This window comes from Mus caroli, unplaced genomic scaffold (assembly GCF_978045245.1).
Source record: "Mus caroli unplaced genomic scaffold, Mus_caroli_1 scaffold_7, whole genome shotgun sequence".
In the NCBI taxonomy this organism is placed as follows: domain Eukaryota; kingdom Metazoa; phylum Chordata; class Mammalia; order Rodentia; family Muridae; genus Mus; species Mus caroli.
This window is the reverse complement of record NW_028227262.1, coordinates 135,644,927-135,669,194: the sequence shown is the minus strand read 5'-3', so window position 1 is coordinate 135,669,194 and position 24,268 is coordinate 135,644,927. Positions and strand designations below refer to the sequence as shown.

General features: G+C 38.2%; 1 long non-coding RNA gene across 2 annotated transcripts in view; it reads left to right on the top strand.

Annotated features, from left to right (window-relative positions):
- The window catches only part of LOC115031335 (uncharacterized), a 179,036-nt gene that overhangs the window by 61,551 nt on the left and 93,217 nt on the right, over window positions 1-24,268 (top strand). The window contains exon 3 of one of the 2 annotated variants that reach the window (XR_003836964.2): window positions 18,146-18,230. The exons of the other annotated variant lie outside the window; for it this stretch is intronic. This is a non-coding gene — a long non-coding RNA (uncharacterized LOC115031335). The remainder of the gene's footprint in view (window positions 1-18,145; window positions 18,231-24,268) is intronic. 2 annotated transcript variants of the gene reach the window in all.

The following is a 24,268-nucleotide window of genomic DNA, read 5'->3' as shown; positions in this document are numbered from 1 at the left end:
CACTGTGTCTCTTTTTAGTTTCTATTTCCATGATCTGTCCATTAATGACAGTGGGGTATTAAAGTCTCCCATAATATTGTGTGAGGTATGATGTGTGCTTTGAGCTTAAGTAAAGTTTCTTTTAAGAATGTGGGTGCCCTGGCCTTTGGATCATAGTTGTTCAGAATTGAGAGTTTTTCATGGTATATTTTTCCTTTGATGAGTATGAAGTGTTCTTCCTTATCATTTTTGATAACTTTTGTTGAAAGTTTGGTTGAAAGTCCATTTAATTGGATATTAGAATGGCTACTCGGGCTTGTTTCTTTGGACCGTTTGCTTAGAGATTTGTTTTTCAGCCTTTTACTTTGAGGTAGTGTCTGACTTTGTCATTGAAGTGGGTTTCCTATTTGCAGCAAAATGCTGGGTTCTGTTTAGGTATCTAGTCTGTTAGTCTATGTCTTTTTATTGGGGAATTGAATACATTTATGTTAAGAGATATTAAGGAAAAGTGCTTGGTAGCTCCTGTTATTTTTTTTTTTTAGAGGTAGAATTATATTTGTGTGGCTATCTTCTTTTGGGTCTGTTGAAAGATTACTTTCTTGCTTTTTCTAGGGTGTAGTTTTTCTCCTTGTGTTGACGTTTTCCATCTACTATCTATGTAGTGCTCAACTTGTAGAAAGATATTGTGTAAATTTGATTTTGTCATGGAATATCTTGGTTTCTCTATTTATGGTAATTGGGAGTTTGCTGGGTAGAGTAGCCTGGGATGGCATTTTGTGTTCTCTTAGGGTCTATATTCATGTCTTCCCAGGATCTTCTAGATTTCATAGTCTCTGGTGAGAAGTCTGGTGTAATTCTGGTAGGTCTGCCTTTTATATTACTTTGACATTTTTCTCTTACTGCATTTAATATTCTTTCTTTGTTTAGTGTATTTGGTGTTTTGATTATTATGTGACCTGAGGAATTTCTTTTCAGGTCCCATCTATTTGGAGTTCTCTAGGCTTCTTGTAGGTTTATGGGCATCTCTTTCTTTAGGTTAGGGAAGTTTTATTCTCTAATTTTGTTGAAGATACTTACTGGCCCTTTAAGTTGGGAACATTTGCTCTTTTCTATATCCATTTTCCTTAGGGTTAGTCTTCTCATTCTATCCTGGATTTCCTGGATATTTTGGGTTAGGATCTTTTTTTTTTTTTTAAATCCTTTTATTAGAGTATTATAGCTTATTTCATACCTATATTTTCCCTTAAAGTTTTTCTCATCTAGCAATAGCATGATTACAAATTATTTTTAGGAGAAAATTGACAGACTTTTAATTCACAAAATACGGTAAAACACAGATAAGTTCTTACTATAAATCTTTCTCATTAGAGGTTTTTGGCATATCTTTTTTTAAATTTTTAATATTTTTATTACATATTTTCCTCAGTTACATTTCCAATGCTATCCCAAAAGTCCCCCATAGCGCCCCCCACTTCCCTACCCACCCATTCCCATTCTTTTGGCCCCGGCATTCCCCTATATTGGGGCATATAAAGTTTGCAAGGCCAATGGGCCTCTCTTTCCAGTGATGGCCGACTAGGCCATCTTTCGATACATATGCAGCTAGAGACAAGAGCTCCGGGGTTCTGGTTAGTACATCATGTTGTTCCAACAATAGGGTTGCAGATCCCTTTAGCTCCTTGGGTACTTTCTCTAGCTTCTCCATTGGGAGCCCTGTGATCCATCCAATAGCTGACTGTGAATATCCACTCCTGTGTTTGCTAGGCCCCGGCATCGTCTCACAAGAGACAGCTATATTTGGGTCCTTTCAGCCAAATCTTGCTAGTGTATGCAATGGTGTCAGCGTTTAGAAGCTGCTTATGGGATGGTTCCCTGGATACGGCAGTCTCTAAATGGTCCATCCTTTCATCACAGCTACGAACTTTGTCTCTGTAACTCCTTCCATGGGTGTTTTGTTCCCAATTCTAAGAAGGGGCACAGTGTCCACACTTTGGTCTTCATTCTTTTTTTTTTTTTTTTTTTTTTTTTTTTTTGGTTTTTCGAGACAGGGTTTCTCTGTATAGCCCTGGCTGTCCTGGAACTCACTTTGTAGACCAGGCTGGCCTCGAACTCAGAAATCTGCCTGCCTCTGCCTCCCGAGTGCTGGGACTAAAGACATGCACCACCACGCCCGGCGGTCTTCATTCTTCTTGAGTTTCATGCGTTTAGCAAATTGTATCTTGTATCTTGGGTATCCTAAGTTTTGGGCTAATATCCACTTATCAGTGAATACATATTGTGTGAGTTCTTTTGTGATTGTGTTACTTCACTCAAGATGATGCCCTCCAGGTCCATCCATTTGGCTAGGAATTTCATAAATTCATTCTTTTTAATAGCTGAGTAGTACTCCATTGTGTAAATGTACCATAATTTCTGTATCCATTCCTCTGTTGAGGGACATCTGGGTTCTTTCCAGCTTCTGGCTATTATAAATAGGGCTGCTATGAACATAGTGGAGCATGTGTCCTTCTTACCACTTGGGACATCTTCTGGATATATGCCCAGGAGAGGTATTGCTGGATCCTCCAGTAGTACTATGTCCAATTTTTTGAGGAACGGCCAGACTGATTTCCAGAGTGGTTGTACAAGCTTGCAATCCCACCAACAATGGAGGAGTGTTCCTCTTTCTCCACATCCTCGCCAGCATCTGCTGTCACCTGAATGTTTGATCTTAGCCATTCTGACTGGTGTGAGGTGGAATTTCAGGGTTGTTTTGATTTGCATATCCCTGATGATTAAGGATGTTGAACATTTTTTCAGGTGCTTCTCTGCCATTCGGTATTCCTCAGGTGAGAATTCTTTGTTCAGTTCTGAGCCCCATTTTTTAATGGGGTTATTTGACTTTCTGGAGTCCACCTTCTTGAGTTCCTTATATATATATTGGATATTAGTCCCTTATCTGATTTAGAATAGGTGAAGATCCTTTCCCAATCTGTTGGTGGTTTTTTTGTCTTATTGATGGTGTCTTTAGCCTTGTAGAAGCTTTGCAGTTTCATGAGGTCCTACTTGTCAATTCACGATCTTACAGCACAAGCCATTACTGTTCTACTCAAGAATTTTTCCCCTGTGCCCATATCTTCAAGGCTTTTCCCCACTTTCTCCTCTATAAGTTTCAGTGTCTCTGGTTTTATGTGAAGTTCCTTGATCCACTTAGACTTGACCTTAGTACAAGGAGATAGGAATGGATCGATTCGCACGCATTCTTCTATATGTTAACAACCAGTTGTGCCAGCACCATTTGTTGAAAATGCTGTCTTTCTTCCACTGGATGTTTTTAGCTCCCTTGTCGAAGATCAAGTGACCGTAGGTGTGTGGGTTCATTTCTGGGTCTTCAATTCTATTGCATTGGTCTATTTGTCTGTCACTATACCAGTACCATGCAGTTTTTATCACAATTGCTCTGTAGTAAAGCTTTAGGTCAGGCATGGTGATTCCACCAGAGGTTCTTTTATCCTTGAGAAGAGTTTTTTCTATCCTAGGTTTTTTGTTATTCCAGATGAATTTGCAGATTGCACTTTCTAATTCGTTGAAGAATTGATTTGGAATTTTGATGGGGATTGCATTGAATCTGTAGATTGCTTTTGGCAAGATAGCCATTTTTACAATGTTGATCCTGCCAATCCATGAGCATGGGAGATCTTTCCATCTTCTGAGATCTTCTATAATTTCTTTCTTCAGAGACTTGAAGTTTTTATTATACAGATCTTTCACTTCCTTAGTTAGAGTCACGCCAAGATATTTTATATTATTTGTGACTATTGAGAAGGGTGTTGTTTCCCTAATTTCTTTCTCAGCCTGTTTATTCTTTGTGAAGAGAAAGGCCATTGATTTGTTTGAGTTAATTTTATATCCAGCTACTTCACTGAAGCTGTTTATCAGGCTTAGGAGTTCTCTGGTGGAATTTTTAGGGTCACTTATATATACTATCATATCATCTGCAAAGAGTGATATTTTGACTTCATCTTTTCCAATTTGTATCCCTTTGATCTCCTTTTGTTGTCGAATTGCTCTGGCTAGGACTTCAAGTACAATGTTGAATAGGTATGGAGAAAGTGGACAGCCTTGTCTAGTCCCTGATTTTAGAGGGATTTCTTCCAGCTTCTCACCATTTACTTTGATGTTGGCTACTGGTTTGCTGTAGATTGCTTTTATCATGTTTAGGTATGGGCCTTGAATTCCTGATCTTTCCAAGACTTTTATCATGAATGGGTGTTGGATCTTGTCAAATGCTTTTTCTGCATCTAACGAGATGACCATGTGGTTTTTGTCTTTGAGTTTGTTTATATACTGGATTACGTTGATGGATTTCCGTATATTGAACCATCCCTGCATCCCTGGGATGAAACCTACTTGGTCAGGATGGATGATTGTTTTGATGTGTTCTTGGATTCGGTTAGCAAGAACTTTATTGAGGATTTTTGCATCAATATTCATAAGGGATATTGGTCTGAAGTTTTCTATCTTTGTTGGGTCTTTTTGTGGTTTAGGTATCAGAGTAATTGTGGCTTCATAGAATGAGTTGGGTAGAGTACCTTCTGTTTCTATTTTGTGGAATAGTTTGTGAAGAACTGGGATTAGATCTTCTTTGAAGGTCTGATAGAACTCTGCACTAAACCCATCTGGTCCTGGGCTTTTTTTGGTTGGGAGACTATTAATGACTGCTTCTATTTCTTTGGGGGATATAGGGCTGTTTAGATCATTAACCTGATCTTGATTCACCTTTGGTACCTGGTATTTGTCTAGGAACTTCTCCATTTCATCCAGGTTCTCCAGTTTTGTTGAGTATAGCCTTTGGTAGAAGGATCTGATGGTGTTTTGGATGTCTTCAGGATCTGTTGTTATGTCTCCTTTTTCATTTCTGATTTTGTTAATTAGGATGCTTTCCCTGTGCCCTCTAGTGAGTCTGGCTAAGGGTTTATCTATCTTGTTGATTTTCTCAAAGAACCAGCTTCTTGATTCGTTGATTCTTTGAATAGTTCTTCTTGTTTCCACTTGGTTTGATTTCGCCCCTGAGTTTGATTATTTCCTGCGGTCTACTCCTCTTGGGTGAATTTGCTTCCTTTTGTTCTAGTGCTTTTAGCTATGTTGTCAAGCTGCTAATGTGTGCTCTCTCTAGTTTCCTTTTGGAGGCACTCAGAGCTATGAGTTTTCCTCTTAGAAATGCTTTCATTGCGTCCCATAAGTTTGGGTATGTTGTGGCTTCATTTTCATTGAACTCTAAAAAGTCCTTAATTTCTTTCTTTATTCCTTTCTTGACCAAGGTATCATTGAGAAGAGTGTTGTTCAGTTTCCACGTGAAGGTTGGCTTTCTATTATTTATTTTGTTATTGAAGATCAGCCTTAGGCCATGGTGATCTGATAGGATGCATGGGACAATTTCAATATTTTTGTATCTGTTGAGGCCTGTTTTGTGACCAATTATGTTGTCAATTTTGGAGAAGGTACCATGAGGTGCTGAAAAGAAGGTATATCCTTTTGTTTTAGGATAGAATGTTCTGTAGATATCTGCCAGATCCATTTGATTCATAATTTCTGTTAGTTTCACTGTGTCCCTGTTTAGTTTCTGTTTCCATGATCTGTCCATTGGTGTAAGTGGTGTGTTGAAGTCTCCCACTATTATTGTATGAGGTGCAATGTGTGCTTTGAGCTTTACTAAAGTTTCTTTAATGAATGTGGCTGCCTTTGTATTTGGAGCATAGATATTCAGGATTGATAGTTCCTCTTGGAGGATTTTACCTTTGATGAGTATGAAGTGTCCCTCCCTGTCTTTTTTAATGACTTTGGGTTGGAAGTCAATCTTATCAGATATTAGAATGGCTACTCCAGCTTGTTTCTTCATGCCATTTGCTTGGAAAATTGTTTTCCAGCCTTTCATTCTGAGGTAGTGTCTATCCTTTTCTCTGAGATGAGTTTCCTGTAAGCAGCAAAATGTTGGGTCCTGTTTGTGTAGCCAGTTTGTTAGTCTATGTCTTTTTATCAGGGAGTTGAGTCCATTGATATTAAGAGATATTAAGGAAAAGTAATTGTTGTTTCCTGTTATTTTTGTTGTTAAAGTTGGCATTTTGTTCTTGTGGCTGTCTTCTTTTAGGTTTGTTGAGGGATTACCTTCTTGTTGTTTCTAGGGCGTGGTTCCTGTCCTTGTATTGGTTTTTTTCTGTTATTATCCTTTGAAGGGCTGGATTCGTGGAGAGATAATGTGTGAATTTGGTTTTGTCGTGGAATACTTTGGTTTCTCCATCTATGTTAATTGAGAGTTTGGCTGGGTATAGTAGCCTGGGCTGGAGTTTGTGTTCTTTTAGTGTCTGTATAACATCCGTCCAGGATCTTCTGGCTTTCATAGTCTCTGGTGAGAAATCTGGTGTAATTCTGATAGGCTTGCCTTTATATGTTACTTGGCCTTTTTCTCTTACTGCTTTTAATATTCTATCTTTATTTAGAGCATTTGTTGTTCTGATTATTATGTGTCGGGAGGTATTTCTTTTCTGGTCCAGTCTATTTGGAGTTCTGTAGGCTTCTTGTTTGTTCATGGGCATCTCTTTCTTTAGATTTGGGAAGTTTTCTTCTATAATTTTGTTGAAGATGTTTGCTGGTCCTTTGAGTTGAAAATCTTCATTCTCATCCACTCCTATTATCCGTAGGTTTGGTCTTCTCATTGTGTCCTGTATTTCTTGGATGTTTTGAGTTAGGATCTTTTTGCATTTTCCATTTTCCTTGATTGTTGTGCTGATGTTCTCTGTGGAATCTTCTGCACCTGAGATTCTCTCTTCCATCTCTTGTATTCTGTTGCTAATGCTCGTATCTATGGTTCCAGATTTCTTTCCTAGGGTTTCTATCTCCAGTGTTGCCTCATTTTGTGTTTTCTTTATTGTGTCTACTTCCCTTTTTATGTCTAGTATGGTTTTGTTCATTTCCATCATCTGTTTGGATGTGTTTTCCTGTTTTTCTGTAAGGACTTCTACCTGTTTGATTATGTTATCCTGTTTTTCTTTAAGGATTTGTAACTCTTCAGCAGTGTTCTCCTGCAATTCTTTAAGGGATTTTTGTGCTTCCTCTTTATTGTCTTCTACCTGTTTACCAGTGTTCCTTTGTATTTCTTTAAGTTTGTTATTAAAGTCCTTCTTGAAGTCCTCTACCATCATCATGAGATATGCTTTTAGATCCGTGTCTAGCTTTTCCAGTGTGTTGGGGTGCCCTGGACTGGGCGAAGTGGGAGTGCTGGGTTATGATGATGGTGAGTGGTCTTGGTTTCTGTTAGTATGATTATTACGTTTACCTTTTGCCACCTGGTAATCTCTGAGGTTAGTTGTTGTCGTTGTCACTGTTTAAAGATTGGAGCAGAAGCTGTGTTCCACTCACCAGCATTCTCAAACTCCTGTGGCGGGGGTCGTGGGTAGCTGGCGGGTGTCTGCCGACCCTACACTCTAGCTACCCCGGTGCTGGTCTGGCCTGAAGAGGCCTGTGGCCCTACTCAGGCCGGTTTTCTGCTTCCCTAACTAATTCAGTCTCAGGTCCCGCGCGCACAATTGGATTGGAGCAGAAGCTGTGTTCCACTCTCCAGAAGTCTTAAGATCCTGTGGCGGGTGTTGTGGGTAGCTGGCGAGTTTCAGCCGACCTTGTGCCCTAGCTACCCTGGTGCTTTTCTGACAGGAAGAGGCTTGTGGCCCTACTCAGGCCGGATTTCTGCCTCCGCAACCAAAGCTGTCTCAGGTCCCGCGTGATTGGACTGGAGCAGAAGCTGTGTTCCACTCACCAGCAGTCTCAAAATCCTGTGGCGGGGGTCGTGGGTAGCTGGCGAGTGTCAGCCGACCCTGCGCCCTAGCTACCCCGGTGCTGTTCTCCGGGTTAGGATCTTTTTGCATTTTGCATTTTGTTTGACTGTTTTTGCAATGTTTTCTATGGTATCTCCTGCACCTAAGATTCTCTCTTCTATCTCTTGTATTCTGTTCATGATGCTTGCACCTAAGACTCCTGATCTCTTTCCTAGGTTTTCTATGTCAAGTGTGCTCTTCCTCTGTTATTTCTTTATTGTTTCTATTTCCATTTTTAGATCCTGTAGGGTTTTATTCAATTCCTTTACCTGTTTGGTTGTGTTTTCCTGTAATCCTTTAAGGGATTTTTGTGTTTCCTCTTTAAGGGCTTCTACCTGTTTACCTGTGTTCACCTATATATTTTTTAAGGGAATTATTTATGTCCTTCTTAAAGTCCTCTAACATCATCATGAGATGTGATTTTAAATCAGAGCCTTGCTTGTTGGGTTATCCAGGTCTTCCTATAGTGGGAGACCTGGGTTTTGATGATGCCAAGTAACCTTGGTTTCTGTTGTTTATGTTCTTGCTCTTGCCTCTTGCTATTTGTTTATCTCTCATGTTAGTTGGTCTTGCTGTCTCTGACTGTGGTTTGTCCCTTTTACAAGGCTGTGTGTCAGCCCTTTTGGAAAACCAGATCTCTCCAGGAGGAAGTGGTAGCACAGGGTTAGCTCTGGGATGCAGATGGAAACCAGAAGGATTCTGTCCCAGGCTGCTCTTTGGTTTCTGTGTCCTGAGGGCACTGGGCAGGCCTCTCTGGGCAGAAGTGGTATTCCCTGTGCTTCCACATGTGTCAGCATTCCTGGAAGACCATATTTCTCCTGGTGGTATTTGGGTATTTAGAGCTGTGGCACAGCATCACTTCTGCGAGCATACTTTACCTTCCTTCTTCTTCTTCTTCTTCTTCTTCTTCTTCTTCTTCTTCTTCTTCTTCTTCTTCTTCTTCTTCTTCTTCTTCTTCTTCTTCTTCTTCTTCTTCTTCTTCTTCTTTCTTCTTCTTCTTCTTTCTTCTTCTTCTTCTTCTTCTTCTTCTTCTTCTTCTTCTTCTTCTTCTTCTTCTTCTTCTTCTTCTTCTTCTTCTTCGTCTTCTCTTTCTTCTTATTTTATTATTATTTTTTTATTTGCTGCCCCGGGGTTATTTTTTTTTCTTGTGTTTTCTTGGGTGTGTTTACCTTCTTCAAGTCAAAATTGTGTCCCTGTGTCTTCTGGAGATCAGGATTTGTAGATAGATATTGATTAAATTAGGTTTTAACATGTAATGTCTTATTTTCCGTATCATTGTAATTAAAGGTTTTGTTGGATATAGTAGTTGACTGACATCTGTACTCTCTTAAAGTTTGTTGAACATCTGTTTAGTCCCCTTTTGAGTTTAGAATCTACATTGAAAAGTCATGTTACTCTGTTGGGTCTGACTTTATGTGTTATTTTATCTTTTTCCCTTGCAGCTTTTAATAGTATTTCTTTGTTCTGTTCTTTAGTGTTTTGAATATTATATGTTGTGTGGATTTTTTTTCTGGTTTAGTGTATTTCGTGCATTGTATGTTTCTTATACCTTAATTGGTATCTCTTTAGGTCAGGATTTTTTTTTTGTATGATTTTGTGAAAAATATTTCCTATATTTTTGAGTTAAGATTTTATTCCTTCCTCTGTTACTATTATTCCTGGATTTTTTTGTACCTGGATTTTTTTTTAAAGATTTAGCATTTATTTATTTATTTATTTATTTATTTATTTATTTATTTATTAGATTTAACATTTATGTAACTGGGGTATCTGCCTTTTCTATCTGTACTGGCTAGTTTTGTGTCAACTTGACACAGCTGGAGTTATCACAGAGAAAGGAGCTTCAGTTGAGGAAATGCCTCCATGAGATCCAACTGTAAGGCATTTTCTAAATTAGTGATCAAGGGGGAAAGGCCCCTTGTGGGTTGGACCATCTCTGGTCTGGTAGTCTTGGTTCTATAAGAGAGTAGGCTGAGCAAGCCAGGGGAAGCAAGCCAGTAAGGGACATCCCTCCATGGCCTCTGCATCAGCTCCTGCTTCCTGACCTGCTTGAGTTCCAGTCCTGACTTCCTTCAGTGATGAACATCAGTATGGAAGTGTAAGCCGAATAAATCCTTTCCTCCTCAACTTGCTTCTTGGTCATGATGTTTGTGTAGGAATAGAAACCCCTGACTAAGAAACTATCTTGTCATCAAAGAATTAGATTCTGTCTTCCATGTCTTGTATTCTGTCAGTGAGGCTTGCCTATGGGTTGACTTTTTGTGTTCCTCAACTTTTCATTTCTAGATTGTCTTCCCTTTGGATTTCCTTTATTGTTTCAATTTGTACTTGAAAGTCTTGAACTATGTCCCTCATTTCATTCTACTCTTTATTTGTAGTTTCACAGATTTCTCTAATGGATTAATTCATTGTCTCTTTAAGAATTTCTAACGTATTCATAAACACTATTTTGAAGTCCCTTTCTTGTGCATTAGGTATCCTACCTCTCTCAGGGCATGCTGTGGTAAGTTTGCTGGGCTTAATGGACACATATTGTCATGGTTGTTATTGATTTGATTTATTCATTTATTTTTTACAAAGGAATCTGTATTTGGAAGGACTATATTTCTAGGTGCAGATATCTCGTTTTGTTTTTGTTGGGTGGGTGTTCTGTTTCTGATTTTCTATTTTTTTTTTTTTTTACTGGTGCTTAGGAGAGTATGGTGGTTTTGGTTTGCCTGGTAGGTAATGTTTCTGATAGCATGTGAAGTGTGGTCACTGGAGGTTTCAGTTAGATGTGTTTCTCAGTATTTGGAGTTGATGCTTAGGGATGAAGATGGGTTAGAACAGAGACTTGAGGTCTATAACCACCCATTCTTATTTGCTGGGCTAAGTTTACCTGATAGCAACCATAAGGCTTAATTTAATTTAATTTAATTCATTGGCTGTGAGGAATTAAATCAGGCCAGTTGGATTGGGCACAGCTCATCTGACTCTCTGACAATTTTATTGAGAACAATTAGACTTTTTATACCTCTATCAGAAACAGAATATAATGGCAATTGCCAGGATCAATTTAGTTGTACTTGCCAGGATACAATGAATTTTGCCTGCCATACATGGCACACAAATTAATGCTTAAGACTGATTATCCTGTCAAGATTCCATGCTTCCTTGACTATTAAGGGAACATACAGAGAAACACAAAGTGGCCTGAACACTTCACTATCTGAGGGAGTGCATTAGTCTCTTAGGAACTAGAAGGCACATTGTGCCCCAGGAGCCATGGGTTCTAACCTATAAAACCTATGGTGCTTTCCCCCAAGCAGCTAGATCAGGCCAACTCCATGATTCCCTGTGGAGGTCCACAGAAGGAAGAAAACCAGGTGTAACACCAGCATCTGGTTATTTTCCTAGGCATGGGAGGCCATATGCAGTGGTCTTTATGTAGCTGCATTCAAGATTTGGTGATTGGCTTTTGAATAGTGGAAAGAGAATGAAGATCTGAAGATCACTACCTGCTTCCATGGCAGACTTAGCCTTAAATGAAGTATATATATATATATATATATATATATATATATACATAATATACATATATATACATACACACACATATATATATGTGTATATATATATATATATATATATATATATAAAATCATTAGCATACCACTCATAAGAGTCAACTAACTCAGGCTTCTGGTTATCAGGAAGATTGTCTGGGAAGTTGGTATTAAGCTGAAGTTAAAGAGAAAGTAGACCTATGACAGAATGTACGCAGAAGTTGGCTAAATTGGCACAATTATTCTGATGTGACAGAGTATGTTTTTCACTAACACAAAGCTAAAATTAAACTGAATTATGTGCTTGTTAGTGCAATGTATTCTTACAGTCATCTCCAGGTTACCTGACCCTTGATTTTAGTATATGGCTTAGGTTTACATATTTAATGTACCTGACTGGGTGTTATGTGGGTTAACAATGTCTATTATAATGTGATGGCCTGATTATTTTCTGCAGGGTCATAAGTAGTGAATGCTGAGACTAAGGCCACTCATTTGAACTAATCAATCTTAAGAACCTATTTCAGGCTATCAAAACACTTTAGATAAAGTATCTTTTACTTTTAATAAAATTTTATAAACATGTCTGATAACTATGCTGCTCAGTGTCAAAAATATGTTTTATGGGCCCAAATCATATAGAATCCAGAAAATCTGAGTTTTGAAATAGGCATATTTGACATGGACTTTTAGCTCTACAAATAGCTCTTTGTATGCCCCCCCCCCCAAACATGGGATTGACATTTTTGTGCATATATTGGGTCATATGCCTAGGGATTGATTCCCTGATTCTACAAATACTGATCTCTTCGGTTGTTCCTTCTTGTAAAGTGGGGCCATGATAGTGGTTTGTTATGACTTAGTTAATTTATGTAAAGCAAGTAGAACTATATTTTTGGCATCCAGTAATTTTATAATAAATGATAAGATTACCACTGTTATCATCATTATGGTAGAATAAACAAGAAAATCCTAGATATGATATTTAACAGCTACTCATGTTACCATTAAGAAGAGGGTAATTGTAGAACAATAATCATAAAAATTCTGTAGTCTCTCTCTCTCTCTCTCTCTCTCTCTCTCTCTCTCTCTCTCTGTGTGTGTGTGTGTGTGTGTGTGTGTGTGTGTGTGTGTGTGTATGTGGGTGTACATGCACCATGTTGCCCATATAGAGGTTAGAGGACACCTTTCAGGAGTTATTTCTCTCCTTACACATTCTGGTTTCTGGGAATTAAACTCAGGTCATCAGGTTTGGTGACAATGCCTTTATCTGCTGAGCCATCTTGCTGGTGCAGAACAATAATATGATTGATGAATAAGAATGATGTCTTTTCACTTAAGAAAATCCACATCAATTTACAGAATTTGACAAAAGATATTCTTAACTTTAAAATTTGTGCTGAAAGAAGAATTTTTGCACTGTTTACCTGGGTTAACATTTTATAACTAACAATTCTGGATTTAAAAAAAAGAATTTAACAGCCTAGACAATTAAACATAGAAATGATTTTGCAAAAATTTAAAAGAAGAATCACAGAGTTCAAATATTGTATTTGTGTATAGTGCTCATGACTACAACACAATTTCAGTAAATTTTAAATTTTACTTTTAGAAGCAAAGCTTGAATGAGCAGCTTTCTTTTATCAGGGGCCTATTACTTCTTTTAAGAATAGATTTCTAGGGGTTAAACTATTGGCTGAAAGATTCAGGAACTATCTTTTCCTGAAGATTTTGGAAGAAAGGAAATCCAGCCTATGAGGTAAGATTTAGCACTAGAATCATTGCCAATTAGTAGGTAAACAATTGTTTGCGAAGAACCAAGGAGAATGTGTGCTGGCAGACAACTTGGCACTAGCAAGCACAGATCTCTAAGCAGGCAAAGAGCTGGCATGCAAATTCTGTGGCTTTAAATTCTGAGGTGAGCAAAGCATGTTTCAGGGCTGGACCTCAGTGGACAGTTTACTATAAGGGTGTTGGAAAAGAAAGATAGCGGTAAGAGTCCAGCCTGTTCCTAGTCCCAATATTATCAAGGCTCATAGTTTTACACAGCAGAAAACTGCATAAGCAACTGAGGCATACAGTTTATTTCTCGGTGGAGAGCCTGCAGCATGTTCTTCTCTTGAATTCCTCTCACCATTCCAACCCTGTGCTCCTTCCTCTGTGTTATTCACATATTTCACCTGGAGGGAGGATTTCTGTTAGCCGGGTGTCATAGTCTGTGCATTTTAATCTGAACACATGGAATGTAGAAAAAGGAGTTCAAAAGTCATCACATAGCAAGTTCAAGGTGAGCATGGGCTACAAGAGGCTCTGTCTCAACAAAACAAACACAAAAGTCAACAAGGAGGCTTGTCCAATGTAGACTGCATATCCTGGAGCTAGACTGAGGGGCATTTCAGACTACTAGAAACAGCACGGGAGACATGGGTGGATTCTCAGGTTCCTTCTTCCCAGAATAACAAAGCGTGGGCCTAGAATAGGAAGCTCCATTAGCTTTTGCCCTCTTCTTCCTTCTTTCAAAGGCTTGGACCAACTGCCAGCTCCTCTGCCTACTGCTGTCCCACTGCTGCTTGGCAGACACAGAGAGAGACTTTTGTGTTGACTGGAATTCTCTGTCTCTGCCTAGTGAGATGTAGGGATGATCCAGCTAAGGTGAGCAGTTTAAGGTCCTCAGGACTGAGTGACTGAGGAGTGAGTGCTTAGAGCAGGACGTCCTCATTTCCTGCCTTCCTCACTGGATTTGAGTCTAGAACTTCATCTCACTAGCTACGCTAGCATTGCTTTCTCAGAGATATTGTCACAAGTGGCTCCCAGCTAATAATAAAACTCAGGTATTTCTGAGGTCTTAAGTCTACACATCATGTTTCCACTTCTCTAACGCACCTTTAGTATTTGAAACAGGACACAAGATGGGCTGTGGCCACTGGAAACAAACAAGCTGTTACAAAGCAGTTAAGGTATGGCTTTGTGCTGCTGAGTAGTATGTCAACATGACATAAATAAAGTCATTTGAGAGGAGAGAAGTCAGCTGAGAAAATGCCTTCATAACATCAGGCTGTGGGCAAGCTTTGGGGGGCATTTTTGCAATCAGTGATCGATGGGGGAGGACCCAACATATTGTGGGTGGTACAATCCCTGGGCTGGTAGCCCTTTCCTGGGTTCCACAAGAAATCAGGCTGAGCAAGCCATGAGAAACAAGTCAGTAAGCAGATCTCCTCCATGGTATCTGCATCGGCTCCTGCGTCCAGGTTCCTGCTTTGAGTACTCGTCCTGACTTACTTCAAATGTCAAATATAAGCCAAATAAATACCCTTCTTCCCAATTTTCTTTTAGTGCGTGTGTGTGTGTGTGTGTTTATCATGTTTTGTTGCAGCAATAAAATCCCTAACTAATCAGGGTTGAGGTTTTGTACACCTTAGAAAACAAATCACAAACCTATTAAAATGAATTTTTAAGCCCCCAAACTGACAGTAATTGACAGAAGACAGTTCTGAGGGAGTCCATCAATGGTACATCCTATTGAGAATGGTATAGAAGCATGCTGGCTTTCTTTTGCTAAGGAGCAAAGCCCATTTTACAGGATCAGTGCAACTGCTACTCCAGATCAGCAGCAGTTTCTACACTGTTTAACGTGTCTACAGTTTGCTCCACTTGCTAGGGGTATCAAAATAATTTATTGTGTCCTGACAGTACTCTTTGTTTTTAACTTTTCAGACACCATATTTTTCTCTCTTCTTTGATAACCTTTTCTTTTCATCGCTGTTATAGGTTTTTTCTTTTCATTTTTTAAAAATCTGACTTTTAAATCACAAGTGTTTTAAGTCTATCTATATTTTCATTATCCAAACCTTTTTTTATATGCAAGCTGTCTATTCAGATGACATTAATTGTGCCTGTACTTCTCTTATAACTAAGTATATGTTAGGATTTAACTACAGTATTTTAAAAACATATTTAACACCAAATGCCTTGGCTTCCTTGCTAATTATTGTTTTGATACTTAAAGACTTTCGACCTAACCTGTCCTGCCTGGGCTACTTCTTTAAGCCGATTATATACATAGTTTACACCTTTATCTTCGTCATCTCCCTACTCAGCTGACACCTTCTCTGAGAGGCCAACCCTAACCATTTTTTTTTTTAAATATAAAATGCTACTCCTTGTCACTCCATGCCCTCCACTTTTCTTATACACTTAGTTTTATTCATAACAGTGATTACTACTTGGAATATTATGAAAACCTTGAGGTTATTTAGAAAGTGCACAATAAGCACATTTTCACAAAAATGTTCATAAACTAAAGAATAACCCATATATATATTCATTTACTTTCGAATCTACTGTAGTGGACCCAAGGATCTGAGAAACAATGGACTATGAACTAAGAAGTGAAAATGTTGGCCTAGGATGCACAATATCCACCTTACAGGTCTCCCAGTTGTTTAACCAAGTCACCTACTCTCTGTGGTCCTGAGTTTTCTTTTTGATAAATAAGTACAATTATGTAATTACCTCATAAGATGTTCTGAGGGATAAATTACTTCATTCATGCACAATATAGTACCTTTTTATGTAGTAAGTGTTTGATAATTAGATGTTTTCATTATCATTATAGTATTTAACCACATAAGTGATATGCTGGGTTACCACCAAGTCACTTAAGATCAGCAAGTCCAAAAAGCACTGCATGACCTTGTCCTCCTGAGTCTGCCTTGCGTCTTCATCTCTGGCTCACAAAACTAGAAAGAACATCTCGAATTTCTGTCTTTTTTTTTTTTTTTTAATTTACCAGCAAGTTTGTGAAGATTCTACCTTCAAAATGTATCTAGGGTTCTGCAACTCTCCTGCAATTACCTTATCCACAAGACAGGACCTCTCTGTTTGACATGTTCATACTTACCTTGAAAAGTGTCACTTTCTCTTCTGCTTTTTAATCCATTCTCACACAGAAGCCACAACTGTTTAAAAAGCCAATACTAATCACATTTTCCAGTAACCTTCCATTTCATATAGAGTAGAATTCTGATTCTGCATCATGGCCTACAAGACCTTGTAAACTCTCAGACATTCCTCCTCCTGCACTGACATGTCTTACCTTCCCGTGTGTCAGCAATGTTCAGACCCCCCCCCCCCCCATGCCTTTATCCTTTCGTCCCCGAGACAGACCATCTATCTTTCTTAACTCACACTGCCTGCTCTGGTTGTTCCTTCTGTCTGGCATGCTGTTCCCTCAAGTCTGTAAATAGGTGGTTGCTTTTCATTTTCCAGATCTTAGCTAATAAGCTTGGGAGACCTTCTAGCAATACCCTTGTTAACATTTAGAAATTCTGTATGCATAATTATATGTTTTATTTGAATAATTTGAAGTCTTTAGTGAAACTGAATTGTTCAGTGAAACAATCCTTCCTATCAGTGACACTGAAGCTATGTTTTCTCTGGACAGTTTTTCTACCAATAACTGAGAAAGTTTCACCCCAGTACGTAAAAATGATCACTGGGGGCTGCTGTGCTTGAGTGGAATGAGGTGAGGACTGACTACCTACACTCCCATCTGATGCCTTTTCTTCACTCCCCAGGTGTGAAAACCAGCGGTGCTGATAATCTACAAATACACTAAAAGAATTTTGAATTAGAAAGTTGCCCATGGATACACATGTGACATAATGATGCAGTCTTGGGAAATCTTTAAAACGAGAGATATTCATTGCCTTTTCTTATAATTTCATTGCCTTGTGTTTATGATTGCATCCCCCACATCCCCATGAGTCAGAAAATAGGCACTTTTGGGCTTCTAGCTCCTAGCACTTGGCCTTCTGCAGATAAAAGACCCTGTACGTGACTTCTGACTAAACTAATTTCAGAAAGGCAGCCAAGTGTTTACCTTTGCTTTCTGCTCTTCAGTGGCCTTCATAAAAGCTTCATATAATAACCTCATTTTTAGTTTTGTACAAGTCAACCACTGATGCATGGTATCGCTATGGCATGTCTGCTGAACAGCAGGAAATACCAGGTGCCACCCTATGTGATGGGTGCTATATTTAATCCCTGGGGGAGGGAACAAAGAGAAGCGAAGGTGGTAGTCTCCTCACACTTATTTATGTACAAGGGGAGTATAGACCAGAAAGGTTAATTAGTACCTTGTTCAGGGAAAAGAGTGTCTAGTTTTCTTTCTGTTGTGTGACAAATACTCTGACAGAAAGCAACCTAGAAAGAAGGTGTTTATTTTAGCTCACACGTCCCTGATTACAGTCCATCACCTCAGGGAAGGCACAGCAGCCGAAGCCCAAGACAGAGTATCATCTCATCTGAACAGCCAAGAGCAGAGAGTAAATGCTGTGTGCATGCTACGTGCTTGCTTTTTAACTTTTTAACCTTTTACACTTCTTTTGAACCTATCGTAGGGAATCATAGCATCCACAATGGATTGAATTTTCCCAGTGAATAACCAATCACAGTAGTCCTCCATATATAGAACCTGATCTAGATAATTCATCAGTACTCTCTTTCTAGATGATTTTTGGTGGTGTCAAATTGACATAGTACAATTTACTATGCATAGTACAAGTAAGAACATGGTGATTTGAATCTCAAATTCCCATGTTCTTTCAATTAGTATAATGAAAAACCATACAAAAAGGCAGTTTATGGCCAGTATTGATGAATCTCCAAAGAATCATCAAAAGCTTATCTCTATATTTGCTGTATTATATTTTTAAAATATGAGTTGTCGTAATTAATAAGGAAATACTAAAGTTTACTTCATTCAATCTTTAGGCTTTGATGGAACTTGATCAAGAGTGTTCCTCTAGAATCTGAAGTTTATAAATTTTGTTAACACTGAGAAATGTCTCCATCCTAGGTAAGTCAGCAACCTTAGGCTTCTAAGCACAAAAATGCCTAATTTGGATACTGCTGAATATTGAAACTGAGGAAGAGCCATGCCAAGGCATAATCAGAATGAAGTGCATGGTGTGAAATGTATGAGACCTAAACCATTGATCCTACTTCCCTGTATTACACACTCAATTTATTCATTGTGTGAGTCTGAGATAAAAAAGGAATTTTTTACTTCTTTAAAACAATAATCTAGCAGATAATCACTGGGAAAATATTAAAATGCTAATCATCAAAACAGGTATATGGCAAAGAACATCATTTTGATAAAGAAAAATACAAAAAGTTTAAGAAGTGGCATGCTACTTCTGATCTTTTTCTATTAATATATATGGTTTAAAATCATATTTGGAATATTGCATAAATATTTATTAAAAGTGAACAGAGTCATGAATGAACCAGGAAATATTGCAGCAGATACCAAAGAAATCTAGGATATTAAATAGGAATATTCTGAAAATGCAGCAGTGCTGCATCATACTGCTGATGAATTACTAGGCAGAATAGTAGTAGAACTAGAACGAGTCTATATATATATCTGTAGAACATAACAGAACATATATATATATATATATACATATGTATATATATATATATATATATATATATATATATATATACACACATATATATAGCAAACCCATAACCATTGTCATCCTAAATAGAGAAAATCTTAAAGCATCTTTTTAAAATTAGGAACAATATTGGGCTGTCCAGTCTTCCTTACTTCTTTTCAATATAGCACTAGCTAGAACAATAAGACAACAAAGGACTTACCTAAAATCAGAAGAGAAGTCCAATTCTTCCTCTTTGCAGATGGCATGAAATTATACACAAGCAACCCCCAAATCCCACCAGAATACTTCTAGAAATAATGAATGCTTTGAGCAAAGTGGCAGGATAGAAACTCAATTTATATTCCCAATGTCGGAAAGCAAGTCTCTACTGCAAAAATCAGTAGCTTTTCTACATACTTCAACAATACAGTAAGAAATAGATCATTGGCACACTCACATTCACAACCACCTTAAAATTTTCTGTGACTAAATCCAATCAAACTTGACAAAGAACGTCAAAGATCTGTACAACAAAAACTGTAAATTTCTTAAGAAAGAGATAAAGATATTTAAAACTGGAAAGACCATTCATACTTGTGGATAGGTAGAAATAATATTATGAAAATAACCATTCTACCCAAAATAAAAGACAGATTCAATGTAACTTTAGTCAACATGTCTATAACATTCTTCACAGAAATAGGGAAAAAAAATCCATGTGGAACCAGAAAGCCAAAGGATATAAAAAAGCAATCCTGAGCAAGAAGAAAAATGTTGCTGTGGTTATTAATTCAAAGATAAACTTCCATACATGTTGTCTAATCTCAAGTGATCATCTATGAACATGCACACGTATGAACAAAGCTAAAATTCACAGAGTAGGTAATATATATATGTGATTATATATATTGTATATATATATATATGTATATATGTATCAATAACTATTACTAAAGAGATCATCAATCTGGGAGAAGAGTGGGAAAAGTTAGAAAAGGGAGGGTGTAGGGTATGAGTTATATAGATACAGTACTCACATATGAAATCTCAAAAAACTCTTATCAAAACATTGAAAAGGAAAGCATAGAATAATATTGGTACATTCATAGAACTGAATGGCTTGAAACAAAAATAGTATAAATGAGTTCTATTTCAATTATGATTGAGTAATATGTATATCTAGGGTTATATTATCTACATCAATAGATCTATGAAAAATATTCTTCTTCTTCTTCTTCTTCTTCTTCTTCTTCTTCTTCTTCTTCTTCTTCTTCTTCTTCTTCTTCTTCTTCTTCTTCTTCTTCTTTGTTTTTTAGAGAAAACAGGGTTTCTTTTTGTGGCCTGGGCTGTAGATAGGCTGTTAGTGCAAATTTATAAATGTTGCAGTATTCTCTTAATCCAGCTGGCTCCCAAATTATTGAGAAGGATTATATTATTTATATAGCAGTTCTAAAGCACAACTGAATAATATTAATCTACGTTAACCTCTAAGTAATATGGCTATCTCTCAGTCAAAATCCATGAGATACTTGTATTTTGTGGCTTTGTCTGGTCCAGCTCTTATCTTGTGATGTTCCCTGGATCCTCTTCTAGTGGCTGGATCTCCACTTCCTCTCTCTCCCTTCCTGTTCACTGGCTATGAGGAAGTCCTTCTCTATTCGTTCCCCTGATCTGTCATTGGCTGGCTGATCAGCTTTTTATTGATTAATCCAGGAATATATGGGGAGCAATGTTTACACAACATTGAGACAGAAGATTCTCAGACTTGTAACCAAATATGATGGCACAGAAATCAACATTTGAATAAAACAAGGATAATATTTATACAATACATTACTCCAGAATGGCCTGGAACTTATCCAGACACACTGCTTCTGCCTCCTGAGAGCTGAGATAAAAGGCATGTAGGAACACCACCCAGTATATTCTCTCTTCTAAGACAGTTAAATTGTGCTTCCCACGATCTTTTAAAAACCTAGGATTGCCTGATTAGGAGTCATGTATCCACCTTACTTGACTGTTATGTAGCATCAAAGTAGAAACAACTATTAATCACTGCGGTTTCATAAAAAAAAAAGCAGCTATCTATTTACATATGTGCAAATCAACGTATGATTTTTAACCAAATTAACAATAAAGATAATTTAAAGTATGTTTCTCCTTTTTGTGCATTTGTTTCGAATTTATGAGAACAGTTAAACAGGAAGCTTAGGATACAAGGTAAATCGGCCCACCTGAACGAGGGAGCCTCCTTTATTTATCCTTCTTTCTCTTGAGTCCTTCATCCTCCCTCTGCTAGTTGAGCTTAAGATGTGTTCTCCACAATGTTGGCTTAGAACTTGTTGGAACTAGAATTTCCTCCTGTTTTTTCATCCAGCATAAAGGCTGTGGTTGCTTTCATGCCCATGTATCTTGTATCTACCTCCTACCCAATATTAAGATAAATTGAAACTTAGAAAGAAAGAAACAAAAGAAACTTGATTATGAACGGGGACCATGTGCTCACAGAGAATACTACCAGCGGAGGGAGACAGGAAAGAAAAAAGCCAGGAGTACAGTTTTGAGGCTCCAAGTGCAGATAATCAGGGCAAAAATTACTATCAAAATGGAATTTGGAGTTTGGCATCACCTTGGAAAGGGAGGCAATGAGATTAGTTTAAACACACAGACTCTGATGGAAAAGGGAGACATTCAAATGGCAAGATGCATTTGGAAGCATGGGATTTAATGGGGCATGAGTGAGAGAAAGAAAATCTCACGGAGAAATTAGATTGAAAATGCTAGAAGCAAAAGTCTGAGGGATGAATTTTAAAGAAAGTCTTAGAGGAAGAAAGGCAGAAGGAGGACCAAGAAATAGATAAAGAAAGTATTTCTAATACATCAACATTGAAACATAAAACAATTTTTGAGCACTGATTAACATGGCTGTCACATAGGAGAAGAGAAAATTTCACAGAGGAATTGGCAAAACACAGAGCAACCAAAGTAAGTGAACAATAGTCCAGAAGTTAGAACTTAGTGGGAACACATTAAGTTATATGTGGAGCCTGAAAGATGTATCTCAGCACCTGGGAGTTGAATGACTATAGTTTTAGCAGGCTTGGTTTACTTTTGTTTTTTGTTTTTAATGATCACATAATATCAATTTATTGATATTACTATTGGAACCATAGGTAATGTAAAAGATCTGCATACAGTTTATATATAATGGTGATAGATAATATATTTTGACTAATAGAAAAGCTTGTAGAATGTTTAAGATAGCCCACAGGAAAAGTGTGATGACTACTCTTCATTGTCAGTCTTGGGGGAATCAATTGTCAATGCATATCTGTGAAGAAGCAATCTCAATTGAAGAATTGTCCCTATTTAATTTGCCATAAACTTTCTACTCAGCCCTGGGTGGGCATTCAAGCCTCTGACCCACTCTTCAGGGAGTGGCCACGGGGCAACCCTACCTGGGAACCCTGGAGCTACTTTGCTAAAGCCACCAGGGTTATAGGAGAGAGGGATGAGGGAAGAGGTTCCCAACACTGACCAGAGTGAGTGCAGTGGATCTTGATGAACTCTCTATGGTTTTAGAGCTTTATTGTAGAAAGGCAGGGGGAAAGAGAGAAGGGAGAGAGAGAGAGAGAGAGAGAGAGAGAGAGAGAGAGAGAGAGAGAGAGAGAGAGAGAGAGAGAGAGACAGAGAGAGAGACAGAGAGAGAGACAGAGAGAGAGACAGAGACAGAGACAGAGACAGAGAGACAGAGACAGAGAGAGAGAGACAGAGAGAGACAGAAAGAGAGACAGAGAGAGAGACAGAGAGAGACAGAGAGACAGAGAGACAGAGAGACAGAGACAGAGACAGAGACAGAGAGAGAGAGAGAGAGAGACAGAGAGAAACAGCCCTTTTTATGTTCTTTACTGTTGCTAGGTAACCGGGGAGGAGTTTAGCCTGAAGGTCAGAAGCTTGGGCCATTGGCTATGTGACAACTGACCATGCTGTGGGTGGCTGTGGGGGGCAGTAACTTAGGCAGGAGCCAGAGTTCCAGGAGCATGAGCGAATGCCTACCATGTCATGTAGGTGAATTATCACCATCGGGGTTCAGACCTCAGCTCAAGTGGAGACCAGACTGTCTCTGTATAGCCCAATGCCCCACAAGAACCAACCTACTGTGAAATGTACCACTCCTAAACAGGTTGGCCTGTTCTGTATAAGAAGCCTGGGAGCAATTCTATAAAGAGTGTTCAATGGTTTCTGCTTCAAGCTCCTGCTTTGAGTCTCTGCCTTTGTTTCCAATAATGATGGATTTTATCTAGTAAAGTAAAATCAACCCTTTCTTTGCAAACCCAATCCACTTTTGGACATACTGTTTTATTACAGCAACAAAAACGCAAAAGAGGGTTAAATTTTTATTCTTTTGAAAATACAGTTTAACAGATGGTAAAGCCCTCATGCTTTGAAGAGAAATAGTCTGGATTTTATTAGGAGAGGACTCTATCATGATTGCTTGCTTGCATTTGCTTTCTCAGCAGCTCTGCATTCTGTTCATAGCCTATGGAATATGGATGTTCCTATGGCATACTTGCATCACACTGCAGACTTCGCCGCTGTGAGTGTTCTAAGTTAGAATACCAAAATTTTTGATAAAGTTTCTTTTTAGTATTAAACAATGTTTTGTTATTGATGACTCTACCTAAAAATAAGTAAATAAATAGCATCAGCATTTCTGAACATACCTTCTCAAATCCAGATTCTAATTTTATATTATCACCTATATTTTCTTGACATCCCTAAAAATATTTCCTCTTTACTATCCCCCTTCTCTCTCTCTCTCTCTCTCTCTCTCTCTCTCTCTCTCTCTCTCTCTCTCCACACACACACACACACACACACACACACACACACACACACACACGTCTATCACTTTTATTTTTTCCTTTTATTGAAAGTAGATTCTTTTCTCAAAGAATATATCCTGATTACACGTTCTCCTCCCTCTGGTACTCCTACTTCTTCCCCACCTTCCATCCCATCTGGATTCACTCCCTTTCTGTCTTTCATTAGAAAATAACAGGCTTCTTCTATGTGATAACAACAAAACAGAAAAATAAAATAAAATAAAATAAGCTGAAACAAAATCATCACATCATCATTGGACAAGAAAAACCAACAGAAGGAAAAGAGGTCAAGGGAAGGCACAAGAATCAGAGATGCATTCCCCCCCCCAACACACACACATGAGTCCATAAACATACTAGACAGAAAGCTGTAATATGTATGTAGAGGATAGACATGCCCAGACCCTATGCTTATGAGTTCAGATGAGCTTTGCTAAGTTGATTTAGGAGGCCTTGTTCTCCTGGTGTCCTCCATCCCCAATGATTCTTTCATTCTTGGTGCCTCCTATTCCATGGAGTTCCTTGAGATCTGAGAGAGAGGGATTTGGTGTAGACATTCA